We start from the raw sequence: 9906 nt of genomic DNA, 5'->3' as shown, positions 1-9906 counted from the left end.
AAGCCTCCTGGGCAGCATTTACCCACTGACAAAATGCAATCAAAATGGGATTCCTCTCCACAACAAGCTTCCTCCCACCCCACAGGACAGGCAGCGTGGGAGGGAGTCATCTCACTGAAATTCAAAGGGACAGGGCAGAGGACAGAGAAAAAGGGAGTGTGGAAACTGGGGAGCTCTCAGGCAGGAGTGATGGGGAGATGATTCCCTGCTGGAGTGAGGGGAGAGGAGAAGTGAGAAGCCAATTCTTTGGAGTTGCACTGAGATCAGATGAGAGATTAGGGGGACAGAGAGAAAATGAGGAGGTGAAGGGGAAAGTGAACAGGTACTGATCTGGTAAAGGCTTAGGTACAGGGCAGGGAACTTGGATGTGGAACTTCCCAAAGGGGGAAATGGGGGATTAGGCTGGGGCTGTGGGCAGAAACAAATTAGCCAACGCTCTGGGATGATGGTTAAGATGCAAAGACAGTTGAACAGGAGGAATAGGTCTAAATAGGATGTAAATTTTGGAATTCATTTTATTTGACAATGGCATTTGAGATAGGGTTGAAAATGAGGACCAGGAAAATGCAGAGACGTGAAAAGTGAGGTCCTTCCAAAACTTAGAGGGAGCTCAAGGGAAGCAAGGTTGGGTTTTGGTTGTTTGGGTTTTTTCCTGCAAATATCTGTGAAATCTAAAAGGAAAGTCTGTGTTTAATGAAACCCTTTTAAGAGTTATTTCCAAAGAGGGCAGGAGGCTGCCACTGCCACAATGATACTACCAGCTCTACGTGAAAGCTCTGTGTGGTGGTATGAGGCAGCAACCCATACATAAGCTTCAGTTGGTTGCCACATGATAGTCCAATGTCAATTTTCCTTAAAAAAGATAATCATTGAAGTCGTAAAATGAAGCATGAAAAATATTATTGAATGCCAAATTAATGTCCATTTTCATACAGATATTAGGATACCACTATGAGCAAAATTATTGCTTTTTCCCTCTTTTTTTTTCCCTTTTTCTAGCACACTATAAAAATTGCAGATGACAGGCAGCATCTTACCCAAGGCCTCATCCCTTAAAACTTGATTTCTGCAGAAACACAGCAGATGTTCATTCCACCTCTGTCACCTCACCCACTAAGAGTACCGGCTCCTTACATACGGGTGCAGCTGTGTGGAGAGCACATCCCACCTGCTGGAGTTCCTACGACTGTAACTGGAGTAGAAAATGACCTTCTGGTGGGATTTTACAGGTACTGAAGAGAAGTTCTTGGTGGCTTTTTTATGTCTTATGCACGTGTCACGTGCCCACTCTGATAACTGTAGAGAATCTTCCCTGTGCTGTCAGCTCCTACTTATCTGCGTTTATAAAGCTTAGTTAATCTCAATCTCCCACCAACCTTCTACTGCAGAAATGTGTGTGTGTGTGTGTTACCTCCTGCAAAAATATTAGGAGGAAAACCACACAGAAAGTAACTGAAACTATCAAGTCTTTTTAAATGGATGCCTGTCATTTGGTGGCAGGGTTTTGGGGTGGTTTTTTTACAGCCTTTAGGTACCAAACTGTAGTTGTTGTGGGCTAACGAAGGAGGTTTTGGTGGCTGAGGAAGGGATGTCACAAGGAAGCAGTTGCTGGAGGCTGTCTGGGTGACAGAGCCATCTATTTTCTCCTCTAAGAGCATTGCGTACACTCTAATGAGGGAAAATGCCCATCAAACTCTGCAGCTTCACTTGGACTTCAGAACTGAAACGAAGGTAGATTCAGAGAGGGAAAATATCAAGGTTGTTCAGTCATTCTATGATTTTAATTCTTTTTTTTACTAGCTGCATTAAGGCTCTTTTCTTTTTCTTCTTAAAAAAAGTCATCTTCTCTGCATTTCATGGCATAACCCTCTATGAAACCTAGAAGGGAAAAAAAAAAAACCCAACACCCTCTGTGATAAAATTTTAAAGTGGAATGTTTTCAAGAGCCAGGGGGAGTAATGATGGGGGGAAGTGATGTGAAATTTCTTTTGACAAGAAGATGACAAGAGACGAGACTGAAGAGATTTGTGCATACTTTGGGAGGAAAAACCCAAACTGATACATTTGAGAGCTGACTTGGGATGAGTCATTCACTCTTTATTTGCAGTGAAAAGCCTCTTTAATGATTTTAACATTTATCCGTTATATTTTTCTCCTTGATTTATAACTCCAAATGCTATATCAACTCCTTGAAGGTTAGGACACACGTTTATTTTAATGTGGAAGTGGATCACCAGGTTCTTGCATCACTGTGCTAATCTCAGCGCTGGGTGGAAGGTTTTAGTCAGGACAAGCCTTCTGTGGAAAAAAGCTCGTGCCAAGGCAGCTCTGGTGGAAGATATTTAAAATAATGATTTCTGATGCTGAGTCACAGTGTTGTCATAGTGCTATTAATAATAAACTGGGAGAACATTTGTTCTTGCCATATGGGATGAGACTAAATGGTCCAACGTCTGCCTCTGGTATTGGATGTCATTATATAATGTTATCGCACGAGGCATATACATTTCCACTTCCCTCCTATCCTTCCTTAAATGCTCAAGAGAGAGAGATTTGAACTATCTGAAGAAATGGAGTGTTGTTAGAGAGTTGTCTTGATTTCTTCTGGAGGCTGTGGCAATAGTCGAGGTTTCCTTCCCTGCCTGAGTCACTTGTAAGGAGATGTACTTAAACTGTGCTGGGTTCTGTGCACACATCCAAATTCAGGAGTAAAATTTGATTTTAACTTAAGCTGTTTGGATGTCAGGTAAAGAAAATTGAATCAAGGCATTTTTAATTCTTAACACAAATGTCTGAATAATTATTTAATGCAATTTAGCTAAACCATGTCAGAAATTCATTTGGATTAAGCCTTCTGCTCCCATGCTGAGAAACTTAGTGCTCCACGGACAGTTTTTATATGGTGTTAATAAAAGGGTGGTATTTGGAAATTCTGAAGAATTTTGTCGCTAATTGTTCAATTTGACCATTTAGGCTGATAAATGTCTCTGCAATACATCTTCCTGAGTTTGTTGTCTCCAGAAGTGCTTTATATAGGAGAAAGCAGAATTCCTGTGTTGTTTTATGCCATCTGAATTTGTCATCCTCATCCTCCAACAGTTACGATTTCCTTGCCTCTCACCTCCTGGCATGTCTCTATCCTTTGGGTCACCTTCTTCACTGTATCACCTATCCCTGGGGGAAGACTTAGTCTTCCCCTTTTGTACTAAACTTCCTAAAATTGCTCCCCTCAGTAATAAATTGGTGCCAAATATATTCCATAGCTTTCCCATCCCAAGTCACTTGGCAGCTATTTTAAAAAAATGAGATTGTGTAAGGATTAGCAAAGTCAACTATCTGTAAATATTCAAGATAACTTAACTAATGGGGAAGATGTAAAGCAACACAGTGACTAAAGCAAATATTTAAAATAGAAAAGCAGTGGAGTAGAGTTGCTTTCTATCTATACAATTCTTAAATAGCTATCCTGGTAAATTTTTTAAAAAATCAGCTTATTCTTATGCTAAGATGAGGAAGATAGATTTTAAACTGAGGGGTTTGACATCATACTTTAAACTATAACCCTCTCCTCTTTTGCTAATATTGTAGATATCTTTGCACAGTATAGCTCAGAGACAGCGTGTTTAGTCAAGGACTATAATATCATGTTATTGCCAGACATGAATAAATTAGCTTCCATGTCTGTCTGAAAACTGTACTGGGAAAATGCATTAAAATAAAGAAAACTGAATTAGGATTTCATGATGTTTGAGAAAGCTGCAAACCTGAGATAAAGAATTCGCTTTTTTTGTGTATGTATGTTAATAGGCACAACATGCATTTCAGGACAAGCCTGCATTTACTTCAGTGAAATGTGGATTAAAATGAACATGGATGGAAAATGGAAAATATCTCTTTTTCTAATCATGCTGCTGTCTCATTAAGGATAGAGAACATCCTGATTCTAACTCAGAAATTATTCTTTGTCTGTTGCAGAAGTAAGAACCTCAGGCTAGCTGAATGAAATTCTCCTTATAAAAATACTTCAGTGCTAATGACAATAACAATGAGGGAACCAGTGATTTAATACTGGAGGATGCTGCTGAGGAAACATTGACATAAGGGCAGGTAATTAGTTCTGCTTCTTCTATTAAAATGAGGGGGGGAAAAACCAAAATGGAGTCATTGGAGCAAAGGGATTTTTAAATTGCAAAGAAATCTTATTTACACTGTGAATCCAGCTGAACTAAGTAAGCTAATCAATATGATGGGCAAATTCTATTAGCAATACAAAAGACCTGACCGAATAATTAAAGTATAGCAAAGAATAGTAAATATTTTGAAGAAAGGGACAAAACTGACAGAGCCTGAGTTGGTCAGTGAAGTGGAGTTACTGCTCTTCAGCTTTCTTTCTGCCTCTCCAAAACAATCAAAGACATAATGCCACTTGTAGCAGTATAGAACCTTCCACTGTTGCCCACATGAGATGGAGCATATGTGTAGGAAATGGGAAGAGAAAAATGAATCTGTTTGAACACCAAAAAGAATTTGATTCTGCTGAAGTTGGAGGAAAATTTCAGGTCAGCTTGCAGATCCTTGCTGAATAATTCTAATAGAAAACAGACCTCAGTGGACCCGGTTTTCTTTTTGATGTAGCACCAGTAAAGCCCAGAAAGTTAGGACAATGATGAGTTTGGCACAGACTCCTCAATGAATATATATGGAATTAGCCAACTGATAGGGTTTTTTTTGCAAATTCCAAGTAGCCTTTCTATTAACAGAATGGTGTTGTTTTTTTTTTTTTCTATCTTTACTAGCAATAGAATTTTTTTCTTCCAACTTTGAATGATGTTATTTGATTTAATGGAAAATTTTAAACCACTTTTCAGGTCAGGGATGGGCTATTGCTCTTTTTATATAGTGCCTAGAATAATGGCTTCTTGATCTTGATTGGAGCCTTTCATGGCTTCAAATAAATTGAACTATTTTTCTTGCTCATACCTTTGCCCTTGAATCTGGGGAACTGGGATAAGGAGTAAGGACTGGTTCGGGCACAGTGGCCTGCATGTTGGGCAGGAGAAGAATGAATGAATGAGAATTAACATGTTTGGTAAAAAAATAGAGGTTTTCCCTTACAGCATTATCTGTTGCAGAAAAAAATCTATGTGGTTTAATCTGCCTTTTTTTTTTTTTTCTTTTCCTTGCTGCAATCAAATAAAATGCAGGATTTAGTTTTGTGTCAATATGAAAATTAATTAGCATAAATTTTAAACCCACTCTCTTTCTGAGAGTACTACGTTTCCTTGTTATTTCCCTTTTAAATGGAGTCCTAAAGGGGAAAAAATCAGATACCGTGGCATAAATATTGTATTATACTTAACTGATTTATATTTATAAAGCTAATTCAACTTCTTAATGCAATTCAAACATGAAAAAATGCTGCTCTGTTAAGGCTGGTTTAGAAGGTGGATCAAACATGCCAATGCAGTCAAAATGAACTGGGGTTTCTGGCCTGATTGTCTTATTTTTTATATGGCCTCTTCCCATTCTCTTACGTTATTTTTCTCAGTTTAGTAACATACTCAAGTGAATTTCTTCTTGGCTAAGAAAATAACTCTGTGCAAAATACACATCTGAGGTGACAGGCTGCTTCTGACCCTCATGCATATTAGATTATAGAGCTGGTCAACTTAGAGCTCTGGCATATTGGAAATTTAGCCCTTGACACTGTGTCTGTATTGAGATGAGGACACATGGAAATTGAAGGGCTTTTCACAGCGTAACATAAATGGCTGGCACAACAGGGCTGGTCCTTCGCAGTCACTTTGGTACCCGGTAGTGTCATGGGAGGTCAGATGTATTTCCTGATGTAATGTGAAGTGCATCAAGTTACAACAGGGATTAATGAGACCCTCTGAGCGCTCAGTTTTTCATGGTCTTTTTTATTCAGAAAGGGAGTGAGTTAGTTTTGAAAGATTAAAATATGGAGATATCTGGTATGTGCAGCTGTTGTTGAGCGTGAGTTATCTGGAGCACAGAACTGAGAGTTTCATGAGCCGAAGATCGGAACCCTCACCAAGCAGGAGGGAGGTAGGAACTGGTTAGATAAGCTTCTTCTTAACTAGCTCAGAGGCAGGACAAGAAATTGTAAATATTAAGTATGACCTCAGAATAATTTCTAATTGATCACTAATTGCAGCAGAGCATGGGAATACCAGTGGGGTCTGGCATCGGCTTTGCGACCTGTAGCAGTGACTCAGGGCTGTTTTATTCCACAGGATGAGCTCAAATCACGTTTCCAGGTGCCCAGATAAGTCACTCAGACCATTAGTTCTGTAAATGTAGATGTTGCTGTGTCGTGAAGGAGATGGATTAGAGTGAGAAATGGGGAAATTTTCCTTACAAGACCCGCCTAAGGCTGAGTATAGCTCTTCTTGTCTGGCACAGAGAAACAACGGCTCTTTTTTTTGGTCTCTGAATCACACTTCCTACACATAAAACTGTGAAATCGCCCACCTCGAAGGCTGCTGAGGAGACTAACGTTTGTAGAGAACTGACATTGATTAGATGGAAAACTGCAGAGTTGTGCAATGTATCGCGACCAAAGAAATACGGATAAGCCTTCCAAAATGAAGAAAGTGCATTCTTTTAGACTGTAGTATACATGGTCCTGCTGTAGCTTCTTCCTTCCATCTGTAGTTGAGTGTGTTCCACTGTCCCATCGGCTGCTGGTGTTTCCTTCTGTGATAGGACTGCATCTTGTTCATTCATGATAAGGCAGAACCATGTAGTAGCTGTGAATATCCAAACAGGCTGCAGGAGAAATAGCTGTCATTTTTGTCAAACTGTTAACACCTCTGAATGGGTGTAAATCCAATGTTTTAACCACGCCAGGGTAGGTTCTCATGTGCCAGCTACAAAAGTGTACCTGGATGTCTGTGTGGATGAACCTTTATTCCAATGGTCGCTGTTTACACGTGGTCGTGTCCTGGCTCTCAGGCAGGGAATAAAGGAAAAGTTAAGCACAAACGTGCCTCAGATTAATACAGCTAAAGATGTCAGAAGGCAGACAGGGACCATCTGTTACAGAGCAGGTTCTGCTCCCCACAGGCACTAAAATAAAGGTTTCCTTTGGCTCACTGCTTTTCGGCTCCCTAGGGTTTCTGTTTAGGACTGCCCTTTTGCTCATCATCTGAGGGTGTCTTTAATCCCAGTAAAAGCAATCATGTTTTAAATATATTTTTTTCTCTCTCTAATTAGCTGCTCTCTCTTTTCAAGAATGCAGTTAGACACTACCTCGTTTTCCTGGACTAGTTTTTTTGAGTCCCTTATTTTATTTAACAAATCTGTGATATGACTAATACAACATCTCATGTTGGATAATTTATTTCCTCTCTGGCATAGAAAGCCATTAGCCTTAACTATTTATTCAGTAACATTTTTGTTCTATTTAATGGTGTCCAATCCATCTCCGGGATTAGCAGTTTAAATGCTAACCAAGCTTTTGCAAGTTTCTCCCAAAGACCCAGTAGAAGTTCGTATTTTATGTAAAACATAAATTGTAAAATATCGTATGTTTTGCGATATGCAGAGTTATTCATTGCCTGCTCAAGAACAGGTCTTGGCTACTGTGGTTTTACCATGTTCCCCCCTAACTGCCCAAGGTTACAGAGGTCAGAGCATCATTATTCTGCTCCCCCATGGTGACTTACAAGCAACTGAATTGGGATCAGGGCAGAGGCAGCAATGGATTGGCAAGGACAATCCATTGGTTGGGTGTCAAGAGGATGGGACTGGTCTTTTTTCAGTGGTGCCCAGGGACAGGACAAGAGGTAACAGACACAAACTTGAACATAAGAGGTTCTATCTAAACATGAGGAGGAACTTCTTTCCTTTGAGGGTGGCAGAGCCCTGGAACAGGCTGCCCAGGGAGGTGGTGGAGTCTCCTTCTCTGGAGACATTCAAACCCCACCTGGACACGTTCCTGTGGGACCTGCTCTGGGTGGACCTGCTTTGGCAAGGGGTTGGACTAGATGATCTCCAGAGGTCCCTTCCAACCCCATGTGATTCTGTGACACCTCACTTGCTCTAATTCATTGGAACTGTGTGAGCTCCACAAACTTTACAAGATCCAGTCTATACTAAATCACGGCAGTCAGCCTCAATAGGGCAGATAATTTTAATGAAGAGCTTAATATACCTGCTGGGTAGATAATAAAGTAATAGTTGGGGAAAGTGGATTTGGGAAAAAAGTTGCATCCTTTTACATTCTGGATTGAACTAGTAGTGTGTACCTAGGGCTTAGGACATCAGGAAGGCTAAGTAAAATACATCCAATGCACCAAACAACCAGGGGCAGCAGGATGCTGGAGTCTACTTTGCTGTTGGCTGGGGTGCAGGAGCTGGCAGAGGACTGGAGATGGATGGCACAGTGCAGAGGAACCCAGGCTGGCATGTACACGTCATGGGACAGCCAGCAGCCCAGACAAGGATCAGCCTCATTTGTCAACACATCTACTGAGCTGGTGTGGTATGTACCCTGCCTTCCTGGTCTATGTCATCATAAAATATGCAACAGATGTGTTCTCCTGCCTAACCCCCTAAATGCTGCTTCCAACCTCTCTCCCTCATCTCTTTTTCCAGGCTCCTGTCAGCAACCCCTTCCTGACCTCACAGACCTGCCACTTCTCATGCGGGAGTCCTCACCGCTCCGGTGCCGGTGGCCAGCCCTGACCTCTGGCCGTCTTTCCACCTTATTAACTTCCTTAGGGAATTGGAGGTGTAAATATCTTTATTGCCTTTTTTTTTTTATAGCTCTGACTCTCTCGTCCCCTCTGCATGCGTTGACTTTATAACTGCCTTAACTCCTGTAAAGCATTTCGCCGTCTAGAATTTGTGAATGTATGATCTTTTAGTAGCATTTTAAAAATTAAAATCGTAAAGATTTCTAAAGATAACAGAAGGAGGGAAAGGAGCTTGGGGAAGGAATGAGGGTAGACTTCCAGACACTCTCCTGGGCATTGCTGGAGACACCAGTGTGATGTTGAGCGTGTTCCTCTAAGCAGGAATGTCCATCCCACGTAAGGACGCAATGAGAATTATCTTTTCCAAGTGGGAGATTTTGATGAGGCAGAGGAGGAGATTGTTTCTGAGTATGTATTTTTAAGTGCCTACAACAGTGCAAACAAAAGCCTAGAGGCTACTACTCCTTCTTTAATATATAATTACTTCTTCTATAGCAGAATGAAAAATGATGCAAAAATGAAACAATGGTATACAGTGGCAAGTTTAATAATTTCTAAATGGTTTTTCATTGGCAATCGATTTAAAAATTCTGAGATATATCATCCACAAGAAATCCACTCGGAGGTGTAAGTTTATTCAAAATTAATTTTCAGTCAACTGGTTAATTCTCAAGCATCGTGTAAATTCTAAGTATTGTCATCCACACAAACTTGAAATTAAAACTGGCTTTCTGTCAAAATTCTTGATAATAAGGGCTTGACTCCATGGGTATTCTGAAGATAGTAATTTATTACTATTTTTCTACTATTATTTAGTAGCAGCAGAGTCTCACCAAGGGAGAAGAACACTGCCACCACCCTATCCCCTAGACATCATGAGCGAGGCTACTACCACGGTTGTCTAAGGACTCATGTCTAGAGAACCACACTTCACTGTGTGGCAGTTCTGAGGTGGTTACTGACAGTATCCTGGCCAAAGCTTCTACAGTGACAAATCTCATCATTGCCATAGCTCCTGGAACTCCCAGCTGCAGAAGCACGTTATCCAAACGTGTCTGTCAATTCTGGGCCGTAGCAGAGAGAACAGTTTCTTCTGTATCGTTCCCTGAAACCTACAGTGTTATTCCAGCCACTTGCAATTGCAGAGAGTCAGATGGGGCAAACTAAGTGGCAGGATGATGTA

The 9906-nt window shown here is 40.7% G+C and overlaps 1 long non-coding RNA gene across 1 annotated transcript; it reads left to right on the top strand.

The window, feature by feature from the left end:
• Positions 1 to 1037: 1037 nt before the first annotated feature.
• LOC106886157 lies at positions 1038 to 8738 on the top strand. Its single transcript, XR_001411600.1, has 4 exons — positions 1038 to 1229; positions 3976 to 4107; positions 8333 to 8509; positions 8623 to 8738. It is a non-coding gene; the product is annotated as an uncharacterized LOC106886157 (long non-coding RNA).
• The last annotated feature ends 1168 nt before the right edge of the window (positions 8739 to 9906 follow it).

This window comes from Calidris pugnax, unplaced genomic scaffold (genome assembly GCF_001431845.1).
Source record: "Calidris pugnax isolate Ruff unplaced genomic scaffold, ASM143184v1 scaffold52, whole genome shotgun sequence".
Classification (NCBI taxonomy): domain Eukaryota; kingdom Metazoa; phylum Chordata; class Aves; order Charadriiformes; family Scolopacidae; genus Calidris; species Calidris pugnax.
Note: the sequence above shows the minus strand (reverse complement) of the source record. Positions and strands in the feature narration are given on the sequence as shown.